General features: G+C 36.9%; 1 protein-coding gene across 7 annotated transcripts in view; it reads left to right on the top strand.

Moving 5' to 3' along the window:
* The window catches only part of LOC120779114 (calcium-transporting ATPase type 2C member 1), a 182,783-nt gene that overhangs the window by 107,543 nt on the left and 60,435 nt on the right, over positions 1 to 14,805 (top strand). The window lies entirely within an intron of this gene.

Genomic DNA, 14,805 nt, shown 5'->3' with positions numbered 1-14,805 from the left:
TGAAACCGACGACAAGCACTTCGTAAGTAACCATAACGTCACCAAAATCATTAAGGTTGCAATTTGCGCCACAAATTCCGGCAAGCTACGCTTACTTTTTCTACCTATACGTAACGTATATATGTGTGTATGTCATGTGGACCTGTGTTGACTCGTGCAGCCGGCGCTTGTGTGCAATGAATTTCCTTTCAGCCGAATTGATGTAGCCAAATTTGTAGACGGCAGGCGTCCATTCGTGCCGAACTTTAGACCTTCAAGTGTCTCCCCACTCGAAACTGTAGAATTTGGGCGCCCTGCACGGTAACCGTTACTGCTCTTGAGTAAATCATACTTATTCTCGGTGCTTGCTTTGGCTTGTACGAAAGTGCCGGATGTGTGGGTGCGCCGTGTTGCTGAAAGCTCTAACTATCGAGCTGAGACTCGAGCAAATTAAATGCATTTTTGTGTATTCACTGTTGACGCGCTAAAGCGCTTGGGTATACCAAGAAATTAATTAACCATGTTTGGCATGAGACTGAGAGCTCGGCACAAGGCACTAGGTTGCGAGGATGCAAATGTAACGGTATATGAGTGTCAGCGTCGGTGGTAGATATGAGGAATACAATTGTTATGAAATTAGGTTAAGGGGCGTGTGGTAATTGCAGCTTTAGAAAAATGTGTTGGAAAACGAGGAGAGTGTGCAGCGTGATAGAGACTTTGGAGAGTGCGAGGAAAGTGGTAGCAAATAACAACTTAAGCGGCCACTTGTGCCATGTTGCCAATAGTGAAGCATGCAATGAAAGAAATGGACTAGCAAATGGGAGCGCGCGTAACGAAGCGACGCGATGCAAGGAAAGCAAAGTAAAATGGAATTCATGTGCATACAACTGTGCTTCGGTGTTCGGACCAATGAATGACAGCAGGAAATGTCATAATGGAAGACTGTGGCGATGCACAATTTAGTGAAATGAGTGGAAGAGTAAGAATACTGATGCAGCAATATTTTGGTGAAATCATATAAGCATATGAGTAATGAGTCTAGAAAAAAATATTGTGTAGAAAAGAGGAATGTAAAGTCAGGAACAAATTTTTGATAATTGTTTTGGTAATCAACACTCAACTGGCTTTGCTAAAATCGTCTCCCGGTTGCTATACCTTCATCGGGTTGCCCCTTACATGAAGTTGCAATACGCAGATAGAAAAGTAGAGAACCTGTAACGTATGATATATATTTCCAAAAGATCAGTGTGACGACCTGACCTTTAGCCATGTCCGCCTGTCTGTATATACGCGAAGTTTTGGAGATATTGATCTGAAAATTTGTACATGACCTCTTCTCCCTAAAAAACTGCTAATTTGTCGGACTCGCTGATATCGGACCACTCTAGCATATAGTTACTATACAAACTGGTTCATCAAAATCCAGTTCTTGTATGGAAAACTTGTTTAGCTTATGAGATATCATCACGAAATTTAACACAGATTATTATCCAGGGCATGGCTTCAATCTCTGGAGAAATTGTTCGGATCGTGCTAGTATAACATATAGCTGTCATACAAACTGAGCGATCATAATACCGTACTTGTATGAAAAACTTTTTTATTTGAAGAGATATCTTTACGAAATTTGGCATATAATATCATCCAAGATAATGCTAAAATCTCTGAATAAATCATTCATTTCGGACCCCAATAGCATATAGCTGCCATACAAACTCTTCGCTAAAAATCAAGTCTTTGTATGGCAAACTTTTTTATTTGACAAGATATCTTCAGAAAATGTGGCAAGGATTATTATTTAAGACAACACTATAATCTCCAAATATACATAGTTTTTGCATTGGTCTATTGTAGCGTATAACTACAGTACAAACTGGCTGCTCAAAGTCTGGACCGTGTAGGGAAAACTTTTTTATATGACAAGGTATCTTCAAAAAAATTTGGCTATTGTTCAAAATATCGGTACAACCTGCATAAAAATTACTCAGATCGTACTACTATAACATATAGCTGCCATACAAAGTGTCCGTTGACTGATCGAGTTTTCAGCATTTGGTGTACATATACATATATAGTATACTAGCTATATGAAATGAATCTGTGTAGTGTGTTATTACTTCAGCGCAACCATAGTACTCTTTTTATTTGTTTTTAATTAAAATTTTTCCGCACTTGACAAAGGAGGCCACGATGCAGTGCCAAAAAATTCGCTGAAAATAATTTGTCTAACCAAATATATAACCGAATATTGCTATGGACTAACCGAAAATCAACCAGCTAACTATAACGAACATAACAATAAGTAACTGCAAACAAAGTTTTAGAAAAGTTCCAAATTGCACGAAACATATATGTATATGTGCGCCTAAATGTCTGCTACGCGTATTGAATATTATTGTTTACAAACTACTTCGTAGACTTAAATGAAAATCACTGCTATTAATAACTAGAATATTTTTATTTTGAAACGATAAGTTCTATTTCTCTTTATCTTATTATATTTTTTCGTTACTCTCCATCACCTCTTTTCCAGTAACAGCGCTAATTACATTGCTATCTTCATTGCTTTCTTCATGTATTTCTAGCTCATTGATTTTTTATTGTTTCCTGCTCGTTTATCGTTTTGTGTTTGAGCACGTTTTATGCTCATTTTTATTCACATCATTTTTCATAGTTGAAAGGTTGTTAGATAAGCAGCGTCCACGTTTTGCTCCTCACATCCAATACGGGTATTGGTTGCTGAAGCTCATTTGTATGATTTGATCGCTTTATTTGCTGACTATAAAGCGGCCATCGGGCAAAGCGCTTATAACTGCTTTAATCTATGTATGGTACATACCCATACATAGACATATGCGCACATATATTCTGCTGTACACTCAAGTTTCTCTGTGTTCGTTGCAACTCTGTTAGTGGTTGAATTAATTAACCGAGAAAGGAGTCAGACATAACCTCCACTTATAGCCGCAAGTATAGCATACACATATCAAAATCGTTACCTACGACCACATGCACGGCAGCAAGCACAAACAACTTACAGACAAATAGTTTTCCTATGAGGAGCCATCCCAACATATGTGCTTACATGCCAGCGCCGGCTTTAAACTTCATTTGTTTTGTAATATGTATATATGTATGTATGTATGTTTATTTGTAAGCTTGACTGTAGCCATAGCGAAATGAATTATAGCAGACCATTAAACTTTGGCTTGACACTCGACTACGTTTTCACAATTTTCACAATGTCAAGTCGTCCTATAAACTAAGTACACTTACACATACATACATATGTATGTATTTATGCTATGTAACTGTGTAGCGACGCTTCATTCCTTCCTTGTGCTGTCTTGTTTGCAATTTGCTGCACCCACTGTCCCAGCGTTTCCTCTCAAGTCCTAGCATTTTAACAAGTGTCTTATCATCGCTGGCTGCCTGCTTCGTCTCATTTATTTGTGTGGCATTTACCCAAGAGCCTGTATGTCTAGGTACTGTTTAAATTTTCGAAATTCCATTTTCTCTTTCTCCTACAATTTTGTGCATTTGCAAGCTGCCAATTGTTATTTAATTCGCTTAAATTTTCGTTAATGTGTTTTTGAGCAACGCCCTTAATTTGCTTCAATTTCTATTAAAATTATCATTTGATTTCTAATAGACATTTTGGTTGACTTGATTTCGTGGTAGAACTTCAAGAAAAAGAGCAAAAAAATTAATCTTGGCGCCACCAATGCTAAAATACCCTTTTCAAATCCGAAATTCATTGCAAGAACTGTGCTCGATCAGTTTGTACGGCAGCTATATGCTATAGTGTCCCGATCTGGAAAATTTCTTCGAAAATTGCATAATTTCCTTAGGCAATAACCCATGTCATTACTTAAAATGAAGTATGGGAACCTCTTAAACCACATCCGTGGAAAGAGTCTGACAGTTCTGGCCTCTGAAATTTTTCAGAGAGTTTCCGTTTGCTTGTAGCTCTAATATATTGCTACAATTCTTTCATTGTATAACTCAAAATGTCACGAAGGCACTTTAACCACTTCAACCACCTAACGATCATCGAAATTCCTACACTTCCCTTGCAAACCGCGCCGTTATCTGCCTTTCGACTTCAACGGTTACATGTTGGTTATTATTTTATCTCCTAAAAGCATTAATCAATTTTAATTGACGTCATTAACTAGCTGCTCCAAAGTCACCAAATAACTATAATTGCTTGTATATGGTGCTGAGCTCATATAAATACATATCACATATAAGTTTATATTTAGATTGGCCTCTAATGAAGTGACCCGCAATGGCATAAACTCGCAACCTAAAACCGACTGTGAAATCTATGAAATTTACTATGAACTTTCACCACTACTGAAATGGAGCAGGCGCATGCGGTGAACTAGACATAATACGCTGGCCCTTGCCGGTTACACAAACCACAATCGTGCTTACATTGCTTTGGTGCCTCAATGTATAATATATTATAGGCAGATAGTAGAATTTTATCACCCAAAATGTCATCGTGTGCACTGATTACGTGCTGAATGTTAACGATTTTGCAAGCTTAGTTATCGTACAGGGTGAGACATTATTGAGGTTTGCGTAAATGGTACATAGATGTTAATTGACTGCTGTCAAAATATATAGTTTAAGGTATGAATGAGTAACTTTTATGGTTGTAGTTGAGAGGCATTTTAAAAGGAGTAAGATTGTCAGGCGAAACTGATATTGTCTATGTTTAGGATGTAGATTCGAGTTTTTAATCCAAGAAACTGTTCCTTTTGTCAGAACCGTCAAAAACTCAGTACTTTGGTAGCGTTTTATGGTAGAAAAACTACGCCTGGGAAGGGTATTATGACTTCGCCGAGCCGTACAGTACATTGCAGTTTTTTTCGAAATTTAGACTTACTAAACTACTATAATTCTGAAAATATTACAGCAGAGTTGCCATTTTTATATTTTTAAATCTATAAGCTAGAGATCGTAATTCACATATAATTTTTTATAAAATGTAATATTATTTTCGTCACTGTAACATACTTCTTAATATTTTTGGGATATTTGAAACTACAGATGTGAAATTAGTTGTAGGGTTGCCACGTTAAATTTTTCTAGGAATAAATTGAAAGCTTTAAACCCTTTGTATTTATTATATGAAGATTTAAACATACTTCTTAATATTCTTGTGATATTTGAATACTATAGATGTGAAATTAGTTGTAGGGTTGCCACGTTAAATTTTTCTAAGAATAAATTGAAAGCTTTAATCGCCTTGTATTTATTATATGAAAATTTAAAGTAATTTAATGCTGCCTAAATTACAAAAATTTGTTGAGTTCTTGGTAGGGTTGCCACTTATCCAAACTATTAAATATATGTATTCATTTTTTTCGTACTGCAAAATGCTTTTTAATATATTTGTGATATTTGAATACAATGTATACATACATACATATATGCGAAATTAGGTGTCGGGTTGCCGCGTTAAAATTTTTCAAGAACAAATTGAAAGTCTTAAGTTTCGTATTTATTATATGATGCTTTAAAATTTTTTATATTTTGCCCAAATTAGTTTAGTTTAGGTAGGGTTGCCACTTATTAAAAAAAATAATAAAAAATATACAATATGTATATAATGAATGTATATAATTGAATATTAGATTTATATTATTTAAAAAAATTTAATGCAGGGTTACCATTTTTTAAAAATAGTAAAATATATACATACATATGTACATATATTTATATTTGTAAATTTATCAAAAAAATATACCAAAAACTATTTTCTTCTGAATATTATATATTATTTATATTATCCAAAAAATTTTAAGACAGGGTTGCCATTAATAAAAAAATTGTATAAATATATTTATACAGTGAATATGAACAATTAAAGAAATATTCCTAAAACTATTTTCTTCTGAAAATATCTATAAAATTTTAAAGCAGGGTTGCCATTTATAAAAAAAATATTATAAATTTACATACTATATATGTATATATCGTAAATATAAACAATTTTAGAAAAAATATGCAAAAACAATTTTTTCTTTTTGTGAATATTAGTCTTATTATCTAAACAAATTTAAGGCAGGGTGGCGATTTTTAAAAAGGTGTTAGATAGTAAATATCAACAAATTTAATAAAATATTCTTAAATCTATTTTCTTCTGTATATTAGACCTTTTATATCTAAAAAATATCAATATTTTTTTGGAACTACACAAGCCTCTGCACCCTATGGCCACCTACACTAGGCTGGCTTTGGGTTTAAGGCTCGCAAATATATTTGTATCTTTATTTGCACAAACTTTTGCCTCGGCATACGTATGAAACCACATTATGTGACTGGCAAGCGTAATAGCCACTAAAACTAGAAATAATGCACGGCAGCGACCGCAAGCTGCGACGACAAAGCCGCAAAGCGAGAAGATGTTACCACGCCACATGCGATTTGCGGCAACAGCATAAATATTTACACATGTATTGAGCACACATATATATGTACATTTGTATGGGCTTGCCTTTACAATAATTCACAATTGCATAACGTAAGCAACGTACGTTTACACAAATGCATGCCATGTGTGTATGTGTGCTGCATAATAATTCAATAGCAAAGCGGCTTGCCAGCGTCGAGCTGAAATAGAAATGCATTCAATAAATCGCATGACAAAGCCAAATGCACGTTTCACATGCAAAAATGTAAAAGTTGTCCTTAACTTGCACCGATTGCATGCATAAACAGCCTGCAGCGCCTAAAAGCATGCTATATGCAAACAGTAGTCGCCTCACCGCGCTTCCCAGCATTAGGCGACAGCAGCGCAAAGTTGAGTGCAGCTTTGATAAACAAGCTGCAAATAAATTACCGAGTTTGGCGGCGCAGAAAAAGTGGAAAAGTCAATTTCGTTGTGGATTACTGAAACAAGAGGCGGGGTTGCTGCGGCATAGCAGCTATTACGCGCTTCGCAGCTCAAGCCGCTGTCAGTGCGCGTAGCGAAATTCGCATAAATATCGCAGAAAGCGTGGAGAAAGAATGCAAGTTATCAGCGACAAAGCGCTGTCTCTTGCCATTCTATTTCTTTGTTTTGGTTTATTACAGCTTTGCTGCCTCTACTGCCTTAGTATTAAGCAACAGCGTTCGCTGGCTTACCTACAAGGCAGCTTGTGACGCAGCATAGTGCCACTAGACTTCAAGAATCTTGCTTGCGTGCAGAAAGCGGGCGCCCACCTAGCTGAAAACTTTCGCCTGCGAAAAGTAAAAATATAAATAAGCAACAAAAGCAAATGCACACGAAATATACTACTCGTATACTTGCAACTTTTGCATTTGCCAAATTGTTGTTGACAGTTTGCCGTTGCTCGTGCGCTTCTTCTCCTTATGGCATGAGACTTTGGTTTTTGTTGCTCAAACTTAGCAAAGCACAAGTTGCCTGCGACAGCGCTGCTTGCAAGCTAAGTAGTGTATACTAGCGCAAAATGTTGCTTATTGTTATTGTTGTCGTACGTAATGCAACCAATATTTGTTTATGTGTGCGTGTATATGTTCCTCCCACAAGTTTTTGCTATCAAGCTGCTGCTTGTTTTGGTGAATTCGCAGCTTTTAGCCTTCCAAGTTTTCCGTTGCATTTGCTTTCTTGCCACAGTCCACAGCGTCTGTGGTGCAAGCTACGCAAAAGCCAAAAGTTAATGGTAAAGGTGGTATAAATCCACACACATGCATACATATGCATGCGTGTATGTGCTTTGCTGCCTGCTCTGCATTTGGATATCCCATTTATAATTTCTGATTTTCGCTTGAAATTTGCACTCGGCTGTGCTCACCGCACTTCTTGGTTGTTTATGTGTGTGTGTGTTTGAAAATTCTGTGTAGTGCCTTGATGAAGTTGCTGGCGTGCATATGCTCTTAAATTAACTTAATGCACCTTTATGCGCTTTAATATCGAAATAAGTTGTGTGTGTGGCAACTAGTTGCTTGTGGCAAAGTTAATACGCAAGAGCCTTGAGTTTGTAGAAAATTGTATATATTACGCAGAATTATTCAAAATTGTTTATAATATGAAAATTTCATATATTCGGCATTTAGAGAGACATCTTACTGTATGAGATATATCTTATTACATAAGAACGCCTGTGAGAAGAGTTGTTTGTATTAAAAAATAGTTTTTCATTTTAATAGACTTTTGATGGCAGAAAAAACAAATCGTACCAGAACGAAGCACATTGGATATGAAAGTTAAAATAACAGAAATGAAAGGAAAAACAAAGCTATAATACTCTACACAAATACAAAAGATCCCTTGGACTTTATTTTTATGATTGATTCCGATCGTTCAGTTTATATGGCAGCTGTATGTTATAGTAATCCGATTTAAACAATTTCTTCAAAGATTGCGACGTTGTCTTGAATAATATTCCATGCCAAATTTAGTGGTATCTCGTCAATTGCGAAAGTTTTCCATACAAGCGCTTGATTCAGATCGTTCAAGTTGTATGGCAGCTATAAGCTATACTAGTCCGATTTCGACGATTCCGACAAATGGGAAGGTTCTTGAAGAGAAAAAGACATGTGCCAAATTTCAGATCGATATCTCGTAAATTGAGGGACTAGTGCCCGTATATACAGAGATGCGGACGGATGGACCGACGTACATATATGGCTAAATCGACTCAGCTTGACACGCTGATCAATTATTATATGCGTATAAATGATCTATAGAGTCTTCGTCATTTTATTTCATGTATTACAAACTTCTTGGCAAGCTTAATGTAGTATTTCCAGTTTAGGGTGTAAAAATCGTATTTTATCTTAAAAAATCTGGGTATCTTCGAGCGATCTGAGGTCGGAAAGAGGAAAGATAGTGTGCGGTTGCCTTTTTAAAAATGTTAAGAATTTTTAATCTTCATATATGTTTTATACCTTCTAATGTGGAAAGACTGCTGCCACTGTTCACGGACTTAAATCCTTGCACAGTCTTCGACTTTTTAAGACCCTGCCACTGGTGTAGTCCTTGTGTAAATTCAAAATTTTTTAAAAACCCCTGAAAGTTTGTTCTTTTCATTTAAAAAAATTATTTTCGCTGCCTTTCTATAATAAACTGTAATTCTCGGCCGGTTTATAATAAATTTAAGATATAACAATACGATGTGAGAAGATTTAGACTAGCTAAAATAACTCTTAAAGCACTTAACTTGCTAAAAATCACAACTCGTTTAAATTCCGCACGTAAATTGTATTTTCCATTTAGCACTCGAACTTCGTACGCCAAATTGCTGAATTTACAAATCAATGGCAAAATTACCTTCTCGCTCTCATTAAAACCACTTGATAGAACGCATTTTCCCCAGTGGCATAACAATTAAGCCTGGTAAACTTATCGTCTGCCACACCCCAGCTGCGTGCAACAACTTGTAGCCTGTGTAGCCTGTCACAGTGGCATAATTTAGTGGCATTGCTTGCCTGCCGCGTCGGGAAGATACAACTCAGTGTCAACGTAGTGTCGGCAGCGTCGTCATGCAATTGCTTATGCCTAGCACAAGCTAGCTTACTGCTAGTACTGCCAGCTTACCTCAAGCTTTGCCCGCGTACCTCCAGCACTGCCACCTTATCTCAAGCAATGCTTGTCCGCTCCGCCGCTGTTGCATCCTTCTGCAATTTATTCTCTTGCCCAGCGCATATCTCTCCGTGCCCGCGCAGTTTGCCACTCTATTTGCTTCAAATGCCACCTTTTGTTTGCCATTTATTTGCGCTGGGCTACCTCTGGCATTTGTTGTGTCTCTATTGCGTTCACTGCATTCATTGCCATTGGTGTCTACGGCGTCTACGGTGTCTTGTGCATTGTGTATTGTTTTGTCATGTGATTAACACGTCGTCTTCGTCTTGCTCGCCATTCGCTTTGTTCTTCGCCGCCACTGCGAGCTTTAATTGCTGCCTGTTTTGCGCATTTTCGTTTCAACATTGCGCTGCTAACTCGCCCCCGAGCGCGCCCTGAAGTGCAGGTTTGCATTTTAATTACTTTTTTTCCTGAAAATTCTTCAATGCTACTACAATTTGTTGCTGTTGTTGTTGTATCAAATGTGGAGTAGTTCCTGCTTGTTGTAATGTTTGTTGTATATCTGTTTGCTTGCGCAAATATTTGTGGGTGGTAAATAGTAGTGTGTGTGTATATGTGCGTTGGAAGTCATATTGTAAATAAAATTGCCACTGCAATCTATAGCAGTGCTTTATAACTAGTCTATAAATTGCAGTGCCAATTTTATTTACAATATGACTTCCAACGCACATATACATTATTTTATATATGTATATATTATAATAGAAAGCTTCATTGTGCGCCGTGTACACGCTTGGCAAATTAAAAATGAAATATGTCGTTGCATATCTACAAACAAGATCTAAAGCAGGAACACTTGTAAATATAATTGAAGTTTTTGATATCAATTTGGGTTCATATAACCTTAAACTTCGACAGATTGCCAACATTTTCGTGCGCTGCTTGCAAAGTGCTGGAGTAGAGGCAGGGACCCAGACTATTAAACTGTTTACTGAAATTAACATAGTTTTTTTTTGAGATATCAGCCTAATATTTTGCACACATCCCTTTCGACTCAAGAAGCTGCTAATTTCTTGGAACTGCTGATATCGGACCACTATAGCATATAGCTGCCATACAAACTGACCAATCAAAACCAAGTCCTTGTATGACAAACTTTTTTGTTTACCAAGATATCTTCATGAACTTCGGCATGGAGTATTTTCCAATACAATGCTATAATATTTGAAGAAATTTTTTAAATCGGATTACTGTAGTATGTAGCTGCCATACAAACTAAACAAACGCAATCAAGTTCTTATATGGAAAGCTTTTTTATTTGAAAAGAAATCTTCACGAAACTCTTCACAGATTTTTGCTTAAAAAATTTGCATATTTTCCGAAAATATTAATAAAAACGGTCTACTAGAACAAATAGCTGCCATACAAACTGATCGATAAAAATCAATTCCTTGTATGGAAAACTTTTTTATTTAAGAAGATATCTTCATGAGATTCGCCATACGATAATGTTCAAAGCAGCTCTGCAATCTCCCAAGAAATTGCTTAGATCGAATGACTATAGCTTATAGCTGCCATACAAACTGACCCATCAAAATCAAGGCCTTGTAGGCAATTTTTTTTTATTTAAAAAAAATATCTGAAATTCGGCATTAATGATCTTTCAAGGCAACGTGATAATCTCCGAACATATTTTTCGGATCGGTAGACTATAACTTATAGCTGCCATACAAACTAAGCGTTGAATCGCCGTATATAACCGGTGTATAGGTTACCCAAAAATCATTCACTGTGCTGTTTTCTTTCGAGGTAAAACTTAAAATTATATTCCATTTTGCTAAAGTTAAACCTCAAATATATATAATATTTAAGAATTTATAAATAAATATTACTTTTCCGCACAGTGTACTTGGTCTCCAAAGCAACACTTATAGTTGCCGTATTGTTGTGTGTCTAGCAAAAGTAAAAGAAAATTAAAACTTTGCCTGCCACTATTCTGTCAGAGTACGCTATTTTTTATGCATTTCCTATTATACTTTTATTTTGCACTTCAACGTCAGCAACTTATTGCTAGCTAGCTAGCTGCGGCAAGCCTTAGTCTCTAGAGCGCTTTCTTCTACGCGCATATAGTTTTACTGGCATATTTTCCTATTTTTGCCACGTCTGTTTGTTTATTTATTTTGCGACTGCGTTCGTTTGCTTGTTTACGCTTGTTGTTGTGTCAAAGTTTTGCTGTGTTGTATTCATATCCTTGAAGTTGAATGCATCCAAATAAGTAGAGTGCTTCAATATGTGTGGGATTGTATGTATATTGGTGGTGGTGAGTCGCGGTGCAGTGTTCACTTCGCAAATAGTGTGTGCGTATAATAGAAAATCCAGAAGTTTTTATTGCTTTAATTAATTAAATTTATTGCAATTTAAGAAATTGGTACAGCAAATGTGCATTAGAACTTTTTGCTCATTGTATATGTGTGTGTGTGCCAGGCCGTTTCGCTCAACTGTGTGCTATTGCTGCGAGCAATTTTCATTACTTCCAACGCATTCTTAATTTCACTTTCTAATTATTCATTTCCAGCTTTTTTATGATTTTTCCTTTTAGTTGCACTTAGCAGCTTTGCAGCATGCGCCTGCCCCCACTAACGCCATACACTTAATTGCTACGCTGATTGCTGCATTTTTGGCTTCTTCATTCAAGCGCTCACTCGCTCAGGCGTTCGCTATTGTCATCCGCCTGCCATCAGTTGCAGCAAAAGTTACGCGCTTCGTTTGTTTCCACATTTCTTCGCACCTTATTCTATTTTCTATTCAGCGTCCATCTTTCAACTCTTGCTTCGTCCTTGCTCCGCCATTTCTTGTTTTCTTTTCCATTATTATTTGCCTTTTAATATTTTTTTGTTTTTGCAGCGCTTGCAAATAAAGCGTTGAAAAGTTTTCCCTTTCTCTATTCTTCGCTTCCTTGCCGCCGCACGCCTCGTCATTTTGACGATTATGATAATCATCATTAGTTGATTTTCTGCTGTTGCCTGCATTGTTTGCTCTTTCAGTATTTCCATTTTTCAGCTTTTTCTTCAGTAGTGCTTCCCTTCCGGCACGCACAACTGTCACACTTCCGCTCCGCGTCGCGCTGTGTGCGCTCACGCTGTTGTGCTCATTGTTTATATTCGCGAATTAATGCAAATGTCCTTGCGCCTTTCGGCGCTTTCGCACAGCAACAACAATGCCGTTTGCTTATTTGTTTGCAGAATACTATTTTCTCTTCTACTTGCAACTAACTTGCACGCTATCTCTAACTGTAATCGAAAATTTACTCTGAAATTTATTGAGTGGAAAATATATAATGCGTTCAAGTAATGCAGTTGATAGCAGCATTGTTAAAGGATTATCAAGGATTTCTTCAGCGCATTTACGTCTTCATAATTGAAATTGAAGTTGGCTGTTGAGGAAGTAGTTTTCACTTACTGTATGTTAATGGAGTGGTTTTAAAGTTTTGAAATTAGTTTAAAGTAGCTCGCTGAGTTTGTAAGAAATGAATATCTAATTTTTGGGCGTCGTAACCACGGTTTCTTTGGGATCTACACAGTAGATAATGTTAGTGAACTTATATGTAAATTTGTAAAGATGTCCCTAAATTATCCCAAGATTCAATTAATATAGCTCAACAACTCGTGAGAACATTGCTAAATACTCGAAATTCGAAATTCCCGCTCCGAAGCTCGAAAGCTTACTTCGAGTGAGTTATAACGCCAATGAACGATATTTTTTTAGCCAACTATTTATCTCCTCATTTCCTTGAATTGCAGCTATATCAACATGGAAGCTCAGTTAAAAAATCTTAGGGGCTGTGCCTTCCAAGTTCCTTAGCTGCTTATTCACCACTAATGTCTATAGAAGCGAATATAGCATTCCACTTTGGAGAGTACTTGTACAGACATCCTGGGTAATTTTAACTTCGCTTCGTTCCGCTTTTATCTATATAGAGGTCAAAAGGCTTCTAATCCAGTGCTGTATAGCAGGATAAACACCTATTGACTGGAAATTATTTAGAATAGATACCGTAGAGGCGTTGTTGAACGCTCCAAGAGTGTATTCCTTATATTCATTAGCTCTTTCGATATTAAATACCAGTGTTTGGAGTGCAGTCTCTGCTGATCTACCCTTTGTATCGCTTCTAGGAAGCGCTGCGGTCATAATGTGTGCGTCCAAAATTTTTTCTAGTGTTTTCAGCAGGAAGAAAGTTAAGCTTCTAGGCCTAAACTCTTTTAATTAGGTTGGTTTGTTTCAAACTGCCTTCGGTATTAGTTTTCATAGCCTAGCTTCTCTCCATGAGTGGTGCACATAGCTGAACCTGAACCTGAAAGTCGCTTTTAGCCATGACACGGCTAGACAGAACATATTCTGTAGCACTGCTGGAATGATTCCATCCGTACCGGGAGATTTGTATGGGTCGAATGAGCAGATTGCCCATTTTATTTTATTTTCCGTAAAGATGTCTTGGCTAGTACCTACCGCGTCCTTACAGCTTGCGAAGTGCACACTGACTAGGTCTTCAAATGAGCCCTGGCAGTTGTCCGTCCACTCTCCGCTACTTTTGCGAATTAGACCGGGCGAGGCGGTGCTTTTGGATAATAGTTTTCTAAGTCTCGTCACCTCGTTGGTTTTTTAAAACCCGCTATAAAAGTTGTGTCCAGGATTCTCACGTTGTCCTGCACACCAACGTCTTGTAGTCTCTTAGAAGATCTTCATATTCGTTCTAACAGTTCTCGCTTTCTGCTAACTTGGGCCAGTTGCAGCAGTCCCGTACTTTACTTTCGTCTGCAAGGCCCAAGCCTCTTGCGAATATAACTATTCATCGTTATAAAATGAGTCGACTTAGCCTTGTTCGCCCGTCTGTCTGTCTGTTTTAAGTCCAATTATATTTTTACAATCGTTTTGTCATATGAGATATGTCCATCACCTCATATACAAGCACAAAAAACCTGCTAAAGTTCCACTCAATGCTCCACCATTTCATGACTTCTGAGTTTAGAGGTTATGTGTTACTCAAAAAATATTTTTTTTTTTTTCATTTATTTATTGTTCATTTGTTGAACTTTCATTGCGAAATTCTGCATCAGCTTACCGATTGCGCAATATTGTGCAAATAAATCAACAACAAATATGAATTTATGATTTTCATGCTCATTTCCTAGCTGAAGCAATTGTCATTGCAAATACATTGCTTGCATTTCTCACTCATTCGACAGCTTATTGTACTTGCTGCCATTCCGCTGCTTGTTGTCCTCCAA

Source organism: Bactrocera tryoni, chromosome 5 (genome assembly GCF_016617805.1).
Source record: "Bactrocera tryoni isolate S06 chromosome 5, CSIRO_BtryS06_freeze2, whole genome shotgun sequence".
Taxonomy (NCBI): domain Eukaryota; kingdom Metazoa; phylum Arthropoda; class Insecta; order Diptera; family Tephritidae; genus Bactrocera; species Bactrocera tryoni.
The sequence above is the reverse complement of the archived record's forward strand: the minus strand, read 5'-3'. Positions and strand labels throughout refer to the sequence as shown.